Below are 19,676 nucleotides of genomic sequence, written 5' to 3'. Positions count from 1 at the left end.
GTGCCGGAAATTAAGAGGACACCCCAGTTTGGCGTCGAGAGAGACCAGCACTTTCAGAAGACTCAGTAGTTTCGAAATGAGAAGAACCAATATTTGAACAAGGCACAATATTATTGTGGCTATCCAAAGGAATATGAGTAACCTCAGCTGCAGTATAGTCATATCAGTAGACACATTAAGGTCTAGAGGAAAAATTCCACACTTTATAAAGCCATTGATTGCTGTCACTGGAACGGCTGCACGAAAGAACGCTTCACTTAAGAGTGCACTTATTTTAAACTGTGTAATAGTCCTTCCTGGATTATTGCGAAGGAATTTTACACAAGCTTGCGTGCAGAAGGTTTTAAAAGAAGACCTAAATGTCACATTAAAAGTTTGGAACTTTGGGCTAGAGTGTGGGGACAAGCACACAATAGTTGTATTATTTTCTCTGGCTTTATGAATGAAACCTATGTTTTTAGTATGGGTAGAGCGACCATCTGAGATTTTTAGAACTAGATCTTCAGCAGATGGTTTTGCATGTATCAAAAAATGTTCAAACCAATCCAAAAACTTTCAGTCTGCATCCAGCCATTAGAGTGGCACGCAAATTCGGTTACTGGCGGAGCCCCATTTTTAAGTTTAACCTTCACACTTCAGCCAGGGAGATTACAAAACGGGGGAATGCAATTTCCTCCTCCAGACATGTACGCTACAAAAATCGACAGCAAACCTCTATCAGCTGAAGTAGCGGCTCCGACTTCTTGTCTTCCTCTGAATCCAAACACATTGCTGTTCTTGGACTGAAGATCGGTTTCATCTACCGAGCGAGGTGGCGCAGTGGTTAACACACTGGACTCGCATTCGGGAGGACGACGGTTCAATCCCGTCTCCGGCCATCCTGATTTAGGTTTTCCGTGATTTCCCTAAATCGCTTCAGGCGAATGCCGGGATGGTTCCTTTGAAAGGGCACGGCCGATTTCCTTCCCCATCCTTCCCTCACCCGAGCTTGCGCTCCATAAATACGATGAGCAGGATGAAATCGTTTATCTTGATATGTTTTAAGGATATAAAAAAGCCTGTCTACGTTCACCTTGTTAAACACTTGTGCTGTAGCCCTAAAGGTGGATTCTGGCTTTCTAAGACTAACAGTAGGATGCCGTTCTTTAAACCACGCCACCCAGTCTTTGCTTGCCATGTCAGACTCTTTGTTGAAACAATGTATTTTGTTACGCTCTGCAGACTGCATTGCCAATCACCGCAGGTCATTCACTGTAATTACATAAAATCGCTTTTCGATTTAAAAAGCGTAATTAAGGGTTTCTTGCCCTTGTTATTCACTGAACACTGCCTTTAAGCTGCCTGTAGTCTTTTTACTGCTAACTGAGTCTCCATTTTTCCTTAGAACTTTTTCTTTTACCATAATACATGGAATATGGAATTGTTTTGCTGCTGATACTGAAGCAGGCATGTTATTATCCTTTACTGCTTCAACTGCCTTTTGTATCGCAGTAAGATGCCATGTTTGTTGCTCTATTTTTTGGATGTATTTTCTTGGCATCGTGAAGCTCTGGCAAACCATTGCAGAAGAGCAGGATAGTGGATATAAGTTTTATGTATAAAACGATTTGTAATGTTTTAATTTTACTTGTTATGTTATGCATAAAATATGGAATTAGCTAATTCTCATTGGGATAAGCAGATTGAAAAAACTGTCGGAAATAGTGGTCACACGCAGGGAGAAGAGGATACCTTGGCCACTTTTCCCGACGTGTTGCGTGGCCAATCTTCCAGCTCGGAGAGCATATCTGTGTCGTCCACACGCGAAACAATACAACCGAAGGAAACGACGGTGACTTACGCTTGTAAGCCAAAAGGTATTGCGTGAACCGTGATATCGCAAAACTTATTGCTGTCCATAGAAGTGAACAACTAAAGTAATATGAGTGATTTGCCTTATATGAAATGATGAAGAAACCTAAAAGTTCACAGAAAGATAACGAAGCAAGTTTCTTTTGTCAGCGTCACTGACAACACTAATGGTGTCGATTACACCTAGTCTGGCCACTTCTGAAGACATCAAATAGGCAGTGTTCACTTTCCCCAACCTGGCCACTTTACCCTGCTTTCCCCCATTGGCATACTAATCATTGAACACTCTCCGGTCAACATTACTGTGAATCACCAATCTTTCCCTATGTGCGTTTTATAAGGGGTGCATATGACGTCATTTTTATGGATTACAATGTGCGACAGCATCGAAAAGTACAGGTGAAGAACCCTTGGAACGAGAGGACTTTTGGTGAATGGGCTGGTCTGACCGACCCCCCGACTTAAATCCCGTATAACATGTGTGGCATGCTTTGGGGAAACGTACAGCAACATGTCCAAATGCACCATCACCATCCAGGAGTTGTCAACCCCGCTGGTGGAGAAAGTGATCGCCGTATCACAAGATGTCCTTACCAACCTTGTGACAAGCATTGGAGTACATTGCAGAGCACGCATTGTCGTCCATGCTGATCACACACCCTACTGAGAAGAATGTCCCAGATTTTGTAATGTCCATGGGACAATCATAATTGCAGTTAATTAATTGAAATTATTTAGTGTAACTGTTGACACTGGAAGCTGAAACTACTGAAAAATACCAATGAGTAACCATCCGGAGCGACCATATAAAACAGATTGTAAGAAAATTAGATGCCAGACGGAGATACTTTGGTAGAAGCTTAAAGAATCGTAATTCCTCAACAAGAAAAGCGGTTTACAAAATACTTATTCACAAGATTCATAAGCATTGCTCATCAGTCTGGGACTTTACTAGAGTGGAGTAAAAGAAAGAGATAAAGAATCGCCAATGAAAAGCGGAAAGTTCTGCCCCATGTTAGTGTAGTGCGTGTGAGGGTGGTACAAAAATGGTTCAAATGGCTCTGAGGACTATGGGACTTAACATCTGAGGTCATCAGTCCCCTAGAACTTAGAACTACTTCAACCTAACTAACCCAAGGACATCACACACATCCATGCCCGAGGCAGGATTCGAACCTGCGACCGTAGCAGTCGCGCGGTTACGGACTGAAGGGCCTAAAACCGCTCGGCCACCGCGGCCGGCAGGGTAGTACAGAGGCGCTTAACGAACTCCTGCGGCAGACGGTACGAGATAAGTATTGTGCATGACGGAGAGGTTCGTCGTTGAAATTTCAAGTGCATACGTTCCAAAAAGTGTCGAGAAACATATTAATTTCTCCCTCACACATCTCGCGAGACGACAATGACGAGAAAGTCAAAGAAATCAGAGCTCGTATGGAAATTCACGGACGGTCAGTCTTCCCAAACACCATTCGCGAGCGGAACAGGGCAATGGCCAAAGACAGACGTACCAGAACTACCCTTCAGCCACACATTGTAATGTGGATGACGGGGTATAGATGTAGATTCACGGGAGCAGTCTTGCCCCTGGTGTACATCACATGGACAGAATTTCAAATAAATTCATACTGATTGGAAATTAACGTTTCAACGTGTAAGTCAGAAAGGAAATGTGAATTCCTATAGAATATTTCGCAACAAGTGACCAGCTTATCCAGCACTGGAGTTCATAACTTTAGTTCGTAAGAACTTCAATGGAATTACCTAATGATTGCTACTGCGACGGTGTGATACATGAATGGCATCACATTTCTCATCAGACAAAATATCCTCCTTCTCCGCCTCTTCCTCCCCTCTCCACCTCCTCCTCCTCCTTTTTCTTCTTGCGAATTATCTACGGTCGGCGCCACTTCTCCGATTTCCATCACCATCATTTCCCATATTGAGTTTCCTTGCTTCCGTTGCCTCCTCCATATCATTTTGTCTGCTGCGTCGTTGGCGATCCCTTTTTCCACTGGGATGGTATCTATCATAGCATCACATTTGGTATCCTCTTCACTAATGCTAGTCACATGGCCAAACCACATCAGCTGTTTGTCGTCACAGATAGCCCTATCCATTATCATCCTTTGTCGGATTATGTCATTTCTTATCCTATTCATCATAGTACAGCTTGAGCTTCGTCTTAAGTAATCCATGTCACTGGCGAGAAATTCATTCTTATTTCTTTTGCTATCTTCCCAGGTACCTGCTCTGCACGAAACTACACACTGGATTCTCTTATAAATTCTTTCCTTTGTAGTTCTTCTTATCTTTTGGTCAACAGAATTGAGTTTATTGCCTTCGTTACGGCTCATCTTTTATTAATCCTACTAGACATTTCATCATTACTTGTGTCCTATCTATTAAATAACACCCCGAGATATTTTGCCTTAGACACACTTACAACTACTTCTCCATCTATATCCAAATTATTGGCTGTTTCCGTTCCAACAGCCAAGCACTCACACTTCTTCAGGTTAGCCTTATGCATTTCTCTTTGAGCTTTCTTTCCATATAGCTCAGATCAACTTCATCTTCTGCTAGTAAAATCTGGTCATTTGCAAAATACGGGCTAAATGTCTCGCTGTCATCTTCTGTCACTACCATAACCTGGCATTTTCTATACCAGGTCTGTAGAATTGCTCCTGAATGCAGCTTAGAAATGATCAGTGATGCCCCACATCTATTCGAATTATTCTGACCAGCTATACCCAATCCTTACTCTCGCTGTGCTAACTTCATATAATTTCATAACAGCCTTTAGCAATGTTTCATCCAAGTCTATCTGTTTCAACTTTTCCCAAATAGTGTTGGAGGGCACATTATCATATGCTTTCTCTAGGTCAATCAATGCAACATGCGTCTCCAGTCCAACTTTTCTGCGTTTTTCACATATTAGTTTCGCTGTGAAGATGTCGTCCATTACCGACCTTCCTGCTCGGAATCTTACTTGCTCTTCTTGCAACTGTCACTTGTTCCTTTCTTTACAAGATCCTTGACTACCTTCGACGGCAGTCTTCCAACGTAAGGGATTACTGCTAATCCCTATAATTATTTGGGTCATTGCATAATCCTTCCTTATGTATCGGTCTTCTGTAACATGTTTCCCATTCCGATGGAACATCTTCTCCATTTAATACTCTTTCAAACCGCCTCATTACCATCTTCAAAAATTTCAGTGGATCAAACTCCACCAGCTCTGTGTGTATTAATCCATATCCTGGTGCCTTCTTCATCTTACAGCTCCTTACAGAATGTTGAACTTTTGTGTGTAAACACCATTGCTACTCCTGTTACGTCCATTTTCAGCTAACACATATGTGAAGATTCATGCCGATTTTCTAGAAATAAATCCTTAAAATACGTTGAGCCCTTATAACACTAGATTTTCAGTATCCCAATAATGTTATCCCTGTGAAAGCATTTTTGTGACCGTGTCTGTGTGTGATGGTAACGAATCGGACTATTTTTCGATTCTGGGGAGATCGATACTGGGAGAAAACAACAGCAAAACAAACAGGAATCGAACTAAGGTTCTATCAGTAATCAAGCAAACAGTAATCACGTGGCAAGAAACGGTCGCCAGCCTAATTAGGCAATGTTGTAGTCAGTACTAGCATCATTTATAAAGAAAGTTAACTATGTGGGTTGACTTTACTGCCGACCGGTGTGGCCAAGCGGTTCTAGGCGCTTCAGTTTGGCACCGCGCGACCGCCACGGTCGCAGGTTCGAATCCTGCCTCGGGCATGGATGTGTGTGATGTCCTTAGGTTAGTTAGGTTTAAGTAGTTCTAAGTTCTAGGGGACTGATGACCAAAGCTGTTAAGTCCCATAGTGCTCAGAGCCATTTGTTAAGTCCCATAGTGCTCAGAGCCTTTTTTTTTTTTTTACTTTACTTGATATTATACTTCTGTTTTGCTGATACGATACAGGACAGTTGCACCATTTAGCAATCAGTGTTCCAGTGAAATGATTTGAAGTAGACTGGAGAAGTATAAATATGTATATGTATGTATAGGCAACAGCTGGCTTTCAATACCAATTACAGTACAGTAGGAAAATAATGATAATTATAGCCAAATGATTACTAATAGTAGAGCACTATTGACATAGGCAAGAGGTTCTTTTGTCAGTTTAATTATAGGAAATTATGACTGTAAAAGTAGTTACGAATTAATAGTATCTTTTGTACTGGATATTATTTGCATTCTCAAGTAATACTCACTACCTTACAGTATTTAACTCAAATGGGGTATGTGGTACCTGGATCTAGTATAGTTTGAATAATTGTAGCTGGTTGCTTACTTTTTATCACTTTTATTCTAATACGACATTTAAATTTGGCTCAACAATCAGCATGGGGACTCAGAATCTAATTTATCGATGGATTCAGATCGTGACTGAACACTTTAGTCACAACACAAAATGGGAAGCACTGTTAACTACATTACACAGGAAATTGTAAACACTATTATTTCAATTAAAAGAATCTTTGAAGTGAGTGATTTAACTGTCCGTTCATGAAAACTACGTCGAGTATTTCAAAATGGTTCAAATGGCTCTGAGCACTATGAGAATTAACATCTATGGTATCAGTCCCCTAGAACTTAGAACTACTTAATCCTAACTAACCTAAGGACATCACACAACACCCAGTCATCACAAGGCAGAGAAAATCGCTGACCTCGCCGGGAATCGAACCCGGGAACCCAGGCGCGGGAAGCGAGAACGCTACCGCACGACCACGAGCTGCGGACAGTATTTCAAAGCTTATGCTCACTAAATAATCATTTACTTTACAACTCCACGAAGTCTGTTAACTTTTATTAAAGAAAATAATTCCTTCCAGTTCAGTAAAACATGATATTCGGACTCAACATAACACTTGGGGTAGGACTCCGTCTAGGTAGATGACTAAGGATCAAATGCGGTGGCTCAACACAGAGCTTAAAAACACAAAATCATTGTTGGAAATTAAACCATATAACTGTTTCATGCAATTACACAGTACACAACTGATGATGTGAGATGGAGACGGTGGCAGCGCCGATCTCCTGTGCTATTCAAAAAAGGGCGAAAAAAGAATCCATGGCTCTTCCTGTGGGAGGAGCTCAGAAAATTCTTTGCTTAGTGTCAGATTTTAATAGCACAGAGCTAACCAAAGTATGCCATGAATAACAAGACGCATTGCTTTCGCATCCGAGGCTGTATTATACAATCTTGCAGTTCTTCTCGCCTCTTACAGTTCACAAGATGCGCACTCCTTTCTGCTAGCCACCCACAGACTCACGCCATACAGGAGCCTCGCAGTTCGACCGCAGATCCACCTTTTCTATTCCCGCCTAACCAGTTCCCTTATGGAGGGACTTCCTTCAAAGTTTTACATGATAAAAAACCTACTTCCACCAAGCATGAATCAGTACTAAAATTAAATTTCTGCTTTATACATTCTCTTATAGCACATTGTTTTTGACATTACATTCATAGATTAAATGCAGTTATATAAATTATCATAAATAGTCAATAAAATATTTACATGGATGTTACATCGAAGATCATACTTATACAGAAATCAATTAAAATAAAAACAAAGAAATTAGATAAGACCATTATAGATAATACTGATAATAGTTTTACATTCTGACCATGACAAGTATTATTATGGTGTAACTTGTCACCAGCTGACATTCGCAGTGACTTGATTTTTGTCCAGGTCACAGCACTACGAGTCCTACCAATCATCCTCTCTACGTATTCCCATCTTCCTTTCCATGCCTTGTTTTTCCTTTTTAACCCTTCTCTTTGTTCTTCTTTATTTGGTGTCCTATATCTGTCTCTACACTGACTGTCATTCACATTCAGGAACATCAAATGAGCTTCACTTTTCCTTTCAGTCTCCTCTGCTAATTCTACATCCCACCAAACAGGTTCCATCTTTTTTTTTCATATCCACCAAAGAAAAATTAATACTGCCCCCCCCCCCAAATGGTAATATTGTGGTACATGTAATCAAAAGTTTTCGTGGAAATAAGGTAAAGATTTAAATAATTATGATTTTTTCTTGTTTTTAGCAAAATTATATTGCAAGTTAAGTTGGTCTTTTCAAAAACATCTGACAATTGAAGTTACATTACTCAAAACTGATACCACAACCTATGAGATTTAAACAGCAAGTATTATCTAACTTCATTAATCCAACATAAATGCAAGTCATCAAATTACATATAGTTCTGTTAACAAATCTTAAAAGCATTTTAACAGTGAAATATCTAACTAGCCTTTTATCACAACGGTTTACGTTGCCTACATTCTGGGGTTACTCAAAAATTACAACTTATCAGCCAATTCATCTATACTAACACGCAGGCAAAAATAAAAATCATAATTATTTAAATCCTTACCTTATTTGCATGAAGACTTCTGCTTCCATGTTCAACAATACTGACATACTTAAATTAATCTAACTCTTTGTGGCTCCACACAGCACACCACAAAGCCTACCTTTTCCACCGTCTTTCCCTCAGAGACAAGTGTGCACCCAGCGCTCTCTTACTTCACCAAAGCAGTACAGTATCTTTCGCTCTGTGGTCGCGCGCAGTCAGCGATCCACATTATCGGGCCTATCAGAGACATTCATTGTTTATAGTACACTAGTTTCATTTTAATTTATTAATATTCTTATCTTATTCTGGTGCCACATACAAGTGTGGTCCAGTATACTCCTTTCAGTCTTCCTGTTGCATATTGGGTGAGACGTCGCCATGATGGGATGGAAAGTTGTTTACAGATTAATTACTTCACCGTAAGAACCTGCAGGTGTCAATTAGAGCAGAAGTAATTGCGAATCTGATGAATAGGCGACAGCTTTATCCCACCACTTACGTGCATTTAGATGATCCTTTTAACATGGGGAGGACTGAGCAAGTCAGATTTTTCTATTAGTAATCTTATTTCTGTGTTGTTGTGTTTCTGCCTGGTCGGCTCTTCTTCCCAGTTGTGTGCTTTCTGGAAATCCAGTTCGCCGTTCGTTCAGACAATGGTCCACTCCTTATAAAAGCTAATGGTGGGGAAACTGGCACGCTTTCGTCGGATCCCTTTCACACTTTTCAGAGCAAGTACGAGTATGGGTCTGACATGGACAGATTACTTCGGACTGCTCAATAGAGGCGGCTTTCCACAGGTAGAGTTAACACCCACAAACGGTTACGCCCGGTCGGTAGTCGTAGGTGTACCATTCGAAAACAAGCTTTCGGTGTCTGCTTTGTCTGGCCAGACATTTCAAATTCTCAGAAGGTAAGAGGAATCACGGTAGCGTTTCCTCTCGTTTCATAGGTTAGCAACAGGACAAGAGTTCTGATTGCCCGCTGATACAATGGCATGGATTTCTTTCGGTAACATAACAGAACAGGAGAGAATGCAACTAAAATATTTCCTCTTCTTTGATAGGTCAACTAACAACTACAGTTCGTGATTCGCCGCTGGGCGCAATCTTTTCTTTCATAGGGCCCCAGTGAGTTAGAAACGAGGAGTTCTTCGAGTCATTAAAGACACGATTTTAGCGGTGGGCATGCTGGGCTGAAATGCAGTTCTTAAAACAATTTGGAAATCAATTCTGGTGCTGTGAAGACTGATAAGTTTTATTCCTTTGGGATATGAATTTCACCGAGACTGGCGCCGTCTGAATTTTAGGAACATAACGAACGTTAGGTCTTGCTTAAAGCCATATTTATGAGTCTTACTCCTTTAACAACTAGGGAATGGATTCTTATTACAGTAAATTCTTTGTTACCCTGCCCTCATCGTTTCTTTGCCAAGTGCACGTAATAGTTCTCGTGCATGTCTGAACAACGACTCTTCTTATATTATGGATGATGCAGTTCTTTCTGTCATGTCGTTTATAGTTGATTCTAGCGCGATGTCTGGAGGAAACGCCTCTGTTACACTTTATTTGCCAGTATCTTGCATGTCGGTCATGTGTGTATTATGTGAAACTGAGACAGTCTATGTTTCTGAGGATTTGGTTAGTTTTGAAGGTAGATGTTCGCTGTGTTTTGTTTTTTCCCCATATGTGTAGATTTTTACGAAATAAATGTGCAGCAGTCATATTCTTTTTACTATTCTTCCAATATCTAGCTAACCTCTTCACTCTTTGAATATGGATTCACCAGGGCAATTACACAAACTTATACATGAGGGACATTTTATTTTAACAGTTCCAGTGTGCAAAACTTTTCTCCAACTGAAAGATAGTATTTCATTTGGCTTACCCTACCAAGACAGTTCAATTTTATATAGTCCCACTATTAGTAGGTATGTTTCAATTAGTCTACCCCGCCATGATAAATTATTTACTATTAGTAGGTACATTTCAGTTAGCCAGAACAGTTTTCTCTTCATGTAGTCTGCTACGTAGTAGAATCATTTCATAATGTCTGCCTCATCTAAGACATCCTGTTATTGCTGTCACTGTTTTCAACTGACTTTGAAGTGATTGTTATGCTAGTGGTTAGCAGCTCAGGTGGGATAGGGGTAACTGTTTACAGTGTAAATTATATAACTTATGGTGTCAGACTCCTCTAAAACAATCTTACAGTGGTGATACATCCTGGAAGATTAAAACTGTGTGCCGGATCGAGACTCGAACTCGGGACCTTTGACTTTCGCGGGCAAGTGTTCTACCACCTGAGCTACCCAAGCACGACTCACACCCTGTCCTCACAGCTTTACTTCTGGCAGTTCTAGTAGAGCACTTGCCCGTGAAAGGCAAAGGTCCCGAGTTCGAGTCTTGGTCTGGCACACAGTTTTAATCCGCAAGGAAGTTTCACATCAGCGCACTCTTCGCTGCAGAGTGAAAATCTCACTCTGGAATCTTACAGTGGTGTCACTGTTTTTAATTCACAGGGTGTTCGCCGGCCGGAGTGGCCGAGCGGTTCTAGGTGCTACAGTCTGGAACTGCGCGAACGCTACGGTCGCAGGTTCGAATCCTGCTCGGGCATGGATGTGTGTGATGTCCTTAGGTTAGTTAGGTTTAAGTAGTTCTCAGTTCTAGGGGACTGATGACCTCAGATGTTAAGTCCCATAGTGCTCAGAGCCATTTGAACCATTTCAACAGGGTGTTCAGAAATTCCCACTGCAAACTTCTGGGACTTGTACAGGGCCCGCATCTCGTGGTCGTGCGGTAGCGTTCTCGCTTCCCACGCCCGGGTTCCCGGGTTCGATTCCCGGCGGGGTCAGGGATTTTCTCTGCCTCGTGATGGCTGGGTGTTGTGTGCCGTCCTTAGGTTAGTTAGGTTTAAGTAGTTCTAAGTTCTAGGGGACTGATGACCATAGATGTTAAGTCCCATAGTGCTCAGAGCCATTTGAACCATTTGCACTTGTAGAGGAGACTGAGTACATAATATTTTGAATAGGAACCCATGGCCAGCAATGTACCATTTCCATTCTATGAGGATTTCCATCCAGATGCTTAAATCATCCACTTCTACTTGAGGAATGCAATTAGGTATGCAGTAAAAGTTTTAGGTAACAATTCGAAAGGAAACATAACAAAACATCCATTTATACCTTAAGCACATTTGTTTGTATCAACATTTAAACATAACGTTTTTACATTATTACAAAACAAAAAGAACCCAGTGTACTGTACATACCAGACAGTACTGATGCATTACAACAGCTGCTCGATGTTCTGAGCACTTACGTTGTTACAGATATTGTACCTACGAACGATATTCTTATACATACTCACTATCCCACCTTGTGTCTCTTCAATTTCTCTGCAGTGGCGTGAACTTGTGACAGCAGATCATATTCTGTCTCTACAGAAGTTTCGTAAATTAAACATTGTATACGACGTTAAGTGATATCAGGTGACTGTCAGACGTAGTACACATCACCTGTCTACTCTACTGCGTGATAGAACAATCAACTCTGACACTTTTCTCTTCCCCTCGGCAGAAGTGGATTTGTCACATATCTGAATTAGAATTGTTGTAGAAGGGAAACAGTACATATCTGGATATGGGATCCTATTCAAATTGTTATGTAGTCACTCCCCTCTAAAAAGTCCTAGAAATTTGTAATGGATATTTCTGAACACCCTGCACAGTAGTATCGCTGTTTTTTAACACAGTAATAATGCAGGGCCAACTTCCTTACAGTGGAATGTAGACATGGTATGTAACAAGAATTTACTTGTTTAAATAATTCACTTTGGTAATTGTTGAACATTTAAGTACTCTTATTTGCGTGAATTTTTGGTACACGAACTTGAAAAGCAAGTATCTGAAACACTGGGGGGAAGGGGGGAATCTGTCATAAATGTAACAAATAACACCAAAATTGTAGACAGCAATGGTAGGTGGTCATATGTTGTAGCGTTTACAGTAAATGCCATGATGTCATTAAATTATAGTATTTCAGCCAGTAGGACCACAAGCCCTTTCAGTATTCCCACAAATTATTAGTCACACACTGTACTGTCAGAGCGTTTTGCGTAATTTTTGATCACACATTAGGAAAATATTTCCCACCATTTTTAACTAGGATAGCTCTGTCGGAGCCAGTACACGATGATCATTTCACTATAGCGTACATAACATGAATGAGGAAATTCACAAAGAGAGCCTCAAGAGAGAAGAGGGAGGTGGAAAGGGGTGGGGGATATTGATTTTCCTGCAATTTTTGATTCATGCAATTGGTCTAGATTAATGTGAGAGGGTGATATGGCATTTGGCGTTTGTATGCCCACAGTGGATGGGTTATCTCTTTTCCCACCATTTTTATGTCATCCAATTGCTCTGGGGTAGGGGTAGTGACCTTGACTTAGAGTGCTATCTATTTCCGTATGTCTATAATTCCAGTACTGAGGTGCATAATAGTGTGGAAGTGAAACGTCGCGACAACTGGCAACATACTCCGAAGTTGAAGTAAGCGGTACAGCACAATTACTAAGGCCAAAACGTTTAAATTGCACACAGATTCAACCTGAAATTCTGACCATGTATGGATCAAATGCAATGTCATGTTGAGCCATAGTGAAATGCTGCCCACAATTTGCCCATGGCAGGACAGATGTCGGTGATCATGTCTCACAGCACAGTCACAATTACACGGATAACTTCAGTTTCCTTTGTTTCAAAAATGGCTCTGAGCACTATGGGACTTAACAGCTATGGTCATCAGTCCCCTAGAACTTAGAACTACTTAAACCTAACTAACCTAAGGACAGCACACAACACCCAGCCATCACGAGGCAGAGAAAATCCCTGACCCCGCCGGGAATCGAACCCGGGAACCCGGGCGTGGGAAGCGAGAACGCTACCGCACGACCACGATCCTTTGTTTCCTTTCTAGCTATCCAGTCACCGTAATGACGTGTAGGCAGGTTGCAGTAAATTCACTGCGAAAGGGAGATGATATCTGGTATAAGCAACCATTAACTTCGACAGCAGTTATTTATATTACCTCAGTCTCAGTTTTGAGAATGTTTCATTATGCATCAAACAATTATCTGCCAAGATATTTTTGCGTATAAAATCTTGTAGTAAATTCAGAGTGACGCAAATCATGACTTTGATTAAAGTACAAGGTGCACTCACGTTAACGCGACCACATTTCAAAGGGCTGCATAACAATCTTTTGCAGTGCAGACATGCAGGAAGAGAGTCAGTGAGCTTCAGGAAGGTAGTGACAGAGCAACTTAAATTGGAATGACCACATAAATAATATCGTGGGGAAGGTGGAACAAAGACTGCGCTTTGTTGGCAGAACACTTATAAGATGCGACAAACCCACTAATGAGACAGGCTACATTACACTTGTCCGTCCTCTGCTGGAATACTGCTGCGCAGTGTGGGATCCTTACCAGGTAGGACATGGAAAAAGTGCAAAGAAGGGCAGTTCGTTGTCGCGCAATAGGGGTGAGAGTGTCAGTGATATGATACGCGAGTTGGGGTGGCAGTCACTGAAACAAAGGCGGTTTTCTTTGCGACGAGATCTATTTACGAAATTTCAATCACCAACTTCCTCTTTCGAATGCGTAAATGTTTTGGTGACACCCGCTTACGTAGGGAGATATGATCATGATAATAAAATAAGAGAAATCAGAGCTCGAACGGTAAGATTTAGGAGTTCCTCTTTCCCACGCTCCATTCGAGAGTGGAATGGTAGAGAAGTAGTACGAAAATGGTTCGATGAACCCTCTGCCAGGCAATTAAGTGTGAACTGCAGAGTAACCATGTAGATGAAGATGTGGAGGCATGCCAAATCTATTGCAGTGGTCAGGTGCACGAAAAATCTGGTCGAGGTGGTCCCACAGATTCTTCACGGGTTTTAAAAATGGAGAGTTTGGTGGCCAGGGGAGTAACGTAAGCCCACTCTGGTGCTCTCAGAACCACTTACTTACACTGTAAGATGTATGGCACGTTGCATTTGCCTGCTGCTAGATGGCATTATACTGAGGAAAAAACAAACTGCATATAGGGGTGGTCGTGGCACCCAAGGATAAATGCATACTTGTGTTGATTCATTGTACATTCCAGAATGTCGAGATCACCCAGGGAATGCTACGAAAACATTCCTCAGATCATAAAGCTCCCTACTCCGTCCTGGAGTCTTCTGTCAGTTGTTGCAGGGCCGTACATACCAACAGGCATGTGTCCAATGGAGCATAAAACGTGAGTCGACTTAAAAGACGACCTATAGCCGTTCAGTGTACGTCCATGTGCCTTTTGGCCTGCAAATACCAGTCTTTGTTGGCGATGAACAGCGGTCAGCATGGGTTCACGAACCAGTCGTCTGCTGCGGAGGCTCAGACACAGCAATGATCGCTGCCGTGTCGTTAACAAGACATTGTTCGTAGTCCCTTGGTACGTCTGGGCCACAAGTTGCTCAAGAGCTACACTCCTAACGGCCTGTACACATCTCTGCAGCTATCTTTCACCTCTGTCATCTGTGGCTAATGATGCACCAAATTTGCCACGGTGACGGTTTTGGATAGCACCATCTTGCCATGCACGATGTACTTTAACGACGGCGACAAGCGAAAAGTTCAAAAACTTAGCCATTTCCGAAATATTGCTACCCTTGACCCGAAAGTGATCATGCCCTTTTTGTCGTCAGATAAATCTCTCCATTTCCACATTATGACAACGACTACTCTGTTTTCCTCATCCCTCCTTCCTCCTCCCCCCCACCCCCTGCCCCCCTCCCGACACGCTTTATTTTATATACCCTCAGCTGTTAATGCTGTCACCAACAGTCTGTAAGTGGTTACTGTACGTTGACGTCGAACATAGGCGATGTTCACATTAATGTGATTGGACCGTGCAGTTGGCGAACACTCTGTAATGATCAATGTTTTAGAGTAAAAGAATTGTGAATACCCCTACCTAAGTCTCACTGCTAGGGCGGAAAACCTCTAAAGCGTTATTTCAGTCCATCGCGCACATTTAATCCAGCACTGAATCTTGAGGGTAATTGTGTCTCACAGTTAATTCCGACACATACTGCTTTACCCGTGGGCTTTCATAACTTCCCATGGGGTTCCAACCGCTCGCGTTTTCATGTCTGCCGATCCATAGGGTGTTTGATGAGAATTTTTTTTTTCTTATGGAGCACTGGGTTCAGGTAAAAGAAAGAATGTTCCTTTCCGCCGCCCTCGGATGTTCTGTTACGTTAAGCAAAGTCACAATCACGTCTGCAGAAAGAATGCACCCACTGTCAGCGAAACACAGGACGTGAGACTAGCTACGCTACGTATCGCTCCACCGATTTACTCGGAAACAATATTATTGACAGACTCGGAATAATCCTCTGCACCTCTGCACTGTCAAAATGTTCTAAATAAGGGTCACCAGTGGCGTTGTGCCCTACGAGAGAGGGTTATCCTTCGCACTACACCAAAGTAAATGTGGAAACTCTCACGAATATTCCGAGATTCGACCTATGGAGCAATATGTGCATGTTTAACTGGTTGTACGACACTTCCTACCGGCTCCTAATAACTTCCATTGATAATTTCCATAGCGCCAACACGGGAATTCAGTTGAATGGCAATGGATCAAAGGACACACAAAAACACGGCTCACATATTTGCACGGAAAAAATGGAATTTATTTGCTTCAATTAAAACTGCCCAAGTTTATTTCGTTCATACCTGCAGCTAACTAGTAACTCCGCGATCGGATGTTGAGACCACCGCCTTCCAAGCACGTTCGCACTCCGCTAAACAGCACTATTATTTCCAAACGCGAATAGCCTCAGAGCGCTACACACTCGCGCTAGGGAAACGTGCTTGACAAATTTTCCGAGTCGGTAGAAATGCCTCAGGCACCAGGTGGATCACAAAATCTTCGAACAAAAAATCAGTAATGATATCGATCAGCACATCGACTGCAACACTCAGGAGGATAGCCGACGGAATTCTCCATTTCGCGAGATCCTAATCGCTCCACGGAAAATGTTTCTATACAGAAGTCTTTAAGCCAGTCAGTATCAAAAACTGCACACAGAATATTTCATTGGCCATTTCTTGCATTCACTAAAACGCCCACTGCAAAATTCTGCTTGCTGTGGGGGCCTTCCAGAAGTTTATTTCAACGAGTGCCTACAAACACCTTTCCACAACCCTGTAAGCTCCACCACCATCCATTCAGAAGAGTTAGGGAAAGACCAGCCCACCATCTGATGGCTGGATGTAGTCTCGTTCCCTCACATTCTGGAAGCGGGTTATAGCGATCACAACAGCCACAGGACTAGCAGCACGTGGGCACGACCAGGAACTAACATGTAACAAGCCCACTAACTCCACTGCCAGCCGCAAACGGGTGAGTGAGCGTGCTATTGTGTAAATCTGTCTTCAGATCATTTAGCATGATAAATGTTGTGTTGGCTGAAGAGCCAACACCGTGTTACTAGAGAAGGCCGAAATGCACGCGTTTTAGCTCACACAGGCTGGCGTGAGGAGGGAAGAACTATACTGACGTGAGGTCTGGAACATGACAAGGAATTAGAATTCAGAAAGCGGACGTAAATAGTTTGATACTTAACTTTAGTCCTTTAATGATGAACGTCGCTCTTGACGGTACATGATTCAAAATATCAATAGTAACTGAATATGGCGCCTTGCTAGGTCGTAGCAAATGACGTAGCTGAAGGCTATGCTAAACTGTCGTCTCTGCAAATGAGAGCGTCTGTAGTCAGTGAACCATCGTTAGCAAAGTCGGCTGAACAACTGGGGCGAGTGCTAGGAAGTGTCTCTAGACCTGCCGTGTGGCGGGGCTCGGTCTGCAATCACTGATAGTGGTGACACGCGGGTCCGGCCTATACTAACGGACCGCGACCGATTTAAAGGCTACCACCTAGCAAGTGTGGTGTCTGGCGGTGACACCACAATAAACATTGTGGACTGAATTGAATGCACCTATAGATATGTAGGTAGGTTGGACTGCAACGTCTCGTCGACGTACATGTCGACGTCATTTCAGACGAAGTACAAGCTCAGTCTAGCAGGAACGTAGACGAGAATCGTGCCTGTGGCTGTAAAAGGAACCATCCTGCAGTGACTTAAGGACACCACCGAAATTCTACATCAAGGTGATTACGTCTTATTAGGTCACGCTGTCCCCATATCTACTCAGTGCTGATACGCAGTGCTAAAGTCATTTCGAAAAAAGGTCGACCGAGAACAAATCTCTTGAGGAGACGGTCCTGCTTCGCCAGTTTCTTTGTGCGACGACCATTTCTGTAAGGAAAGTTATTTTTTGCAGTTTCGGTAAATGAGATGACGAGGAAACTGTGTTTGTCCCGTCCACAAGAATAGACGTGGAATGATCCTTAATGGCGATAATTAGTAAGGCAGCAAGTGAATGTGCGAACAATAAGAGAAACCAAAATAATTGGCGCGCTTTGATGTGGCGCAGGGACTCTGTCAGCACGTCCGAGCCGTTTGATGTCTCGCTGGCGATCGAAGCGAGCGATAATAGCGGGCGTGGGGATCACGAGAGACCTTTGACACGCCCAGCAGGGCGGGCTAAGGCGACGAGGGATCTCCCACACCCCGCACACGGCCGACGCACACAGGGATGGACCGTGACCGCGGCGAACGCCCTACTTGGAAAATGACTTACGAACTGCAATGTTCAAGTGGTAGCAATAAGCATCCCACAAGATTATTGAGCACTTAGCTGTTTTACATTCCAGTTGGAAACGTTTATGTGCAAGTTTTTGAACCGTTGAGCCCCATCAGAAATCTACATCTACATCCATACTCCGCAAGCCACCTGACGGTGTGTGGCAGAGGGTACTTCGAGTACCTCTATCATTTCTCGCTTCTATTCCAGTCTCGTATTGTTCGTGGAAAGATAGATTGTCGGTATGCCTCTGTGTGGGCTCTAATCTCTCTGATTTTATCCTCATGGTCTCTTCGCGAGACATACGTAGGAGGGAGCAATATACTGCTGGACTCCTCGGTATGTTGTCGGCCAGAGTGGCCGAGCGGTCCTAGGCCCTACAGTCTGGAACTGCGAGACCGCTACGGTCGCAGGTTCGAATCCTGCCTCGGGCATGGAAGTGTGTGGTGTCCTTAGGTTAGTTAGGTTTAAGTAGTTCTAAGTTCTAGGGGACTGATGACCACAGCAGTTAGGCCGGCCGCGGTGGTCTCGCGGTTCTAGGCGCTCAGTCCGGAATCGCGCCACTGCTACGGTCGCAGGTTCGAATCCTGCCTCGGGCATGGATGTGTGTGATGTCCTTAGGTTGGTTAGGTTTAAGTAGTTCTAAGTTCTAGGGGACTGATGACCACAGATGTTAAGTCCCATAGTGCTCAGAGCCACCACAGCAGTTAAGTCCCATACTGCGCAGAGCCATTTGGAGGTATGTTCTCGAAACTTCAACAAAAGCCCGTACCGAGCTACTGAGCGTCTCTACTGCAGAGTCTTCCACTGGAGCTTATCAATCATCTCCGTAACGCTATCGCGATTACTAAATGATCCTGTAACGAAGCGTGCTGCTCTCCGTTGGATCTTCTGTATCTCTTCTATCAACCCTATCTGGTACAGCCGGCCGGGGTGGCCGAGTGGTTCTAGGCGGTACAGTCTGGAACCGCGCGACCGCTACGGTCGCAGGTTCGAATCCTGCCTCGGGCATGGATGTGTGTGATGTCCTTAGGTTAGTTATGTTTAATTAGTTCTAAGTTCTAGGGGACTGATGACCTCAGCAGTTAAGTCCCATAGTGCTCAGAGCCATTTGAACCATTTTTTTTTATCTGGTACAGATCCCACACTGGTGAACAATATTCAAGCAGTGGGCGAACAAGTGTACTGTAACCTACTTCCTTTGTTTACGGATTGCATTTCCTTAGGATTCTGCCAATGAATCTCAGTCTGGCTTTACCGACGATCAACTTTATATGATCATTCCATTTTAAATCACTCCTAATGCGTACTCCCAGATAATTTATGGAATTAACTGCTGCCAGTTGCTGACCTGCTATATTGTAGCTAAATGATAAAGGATCTTTCTTTCAATGTATTCACAGCACATTACACTTGTCTACATTGAGATTCAATTGCCATTCCCTGCACCATGCGTCAATTCGTTGCAGATCCCCCTGCATTTCGGTACAATTTTCCATTGTTACAACCTCTCGATATACCACAGCATCATCCGCAAAAAGCCTCAGTGAACTTCCGATGTTATCCACAAGGTCATTTATGTATATTGTGAATAGCAACGGCCCTACGACACTCACCTGCGGCACACCTGAAATCACTCTTACTTCGGAAG

Source organism: Schistocerca cancellata, chromosome 4 (genome assembly GCF_023864275.1).
Source record: "Schistocerca cancellata isolate TAMUIC-IGC-003103 chromosome 4, iqSchCanc2.1, whole genome shotgun sequence".
In the NCBI taxonomy this organism is placed as follows: Eukaryota; Metazoa; Arthropoda; class Insecta; order Orthoptera; family Acrididae; genus Schistocerca; species Schistocerca cancellata.
Note: the sequence above shows the minus strand (reverse complement) of the source record.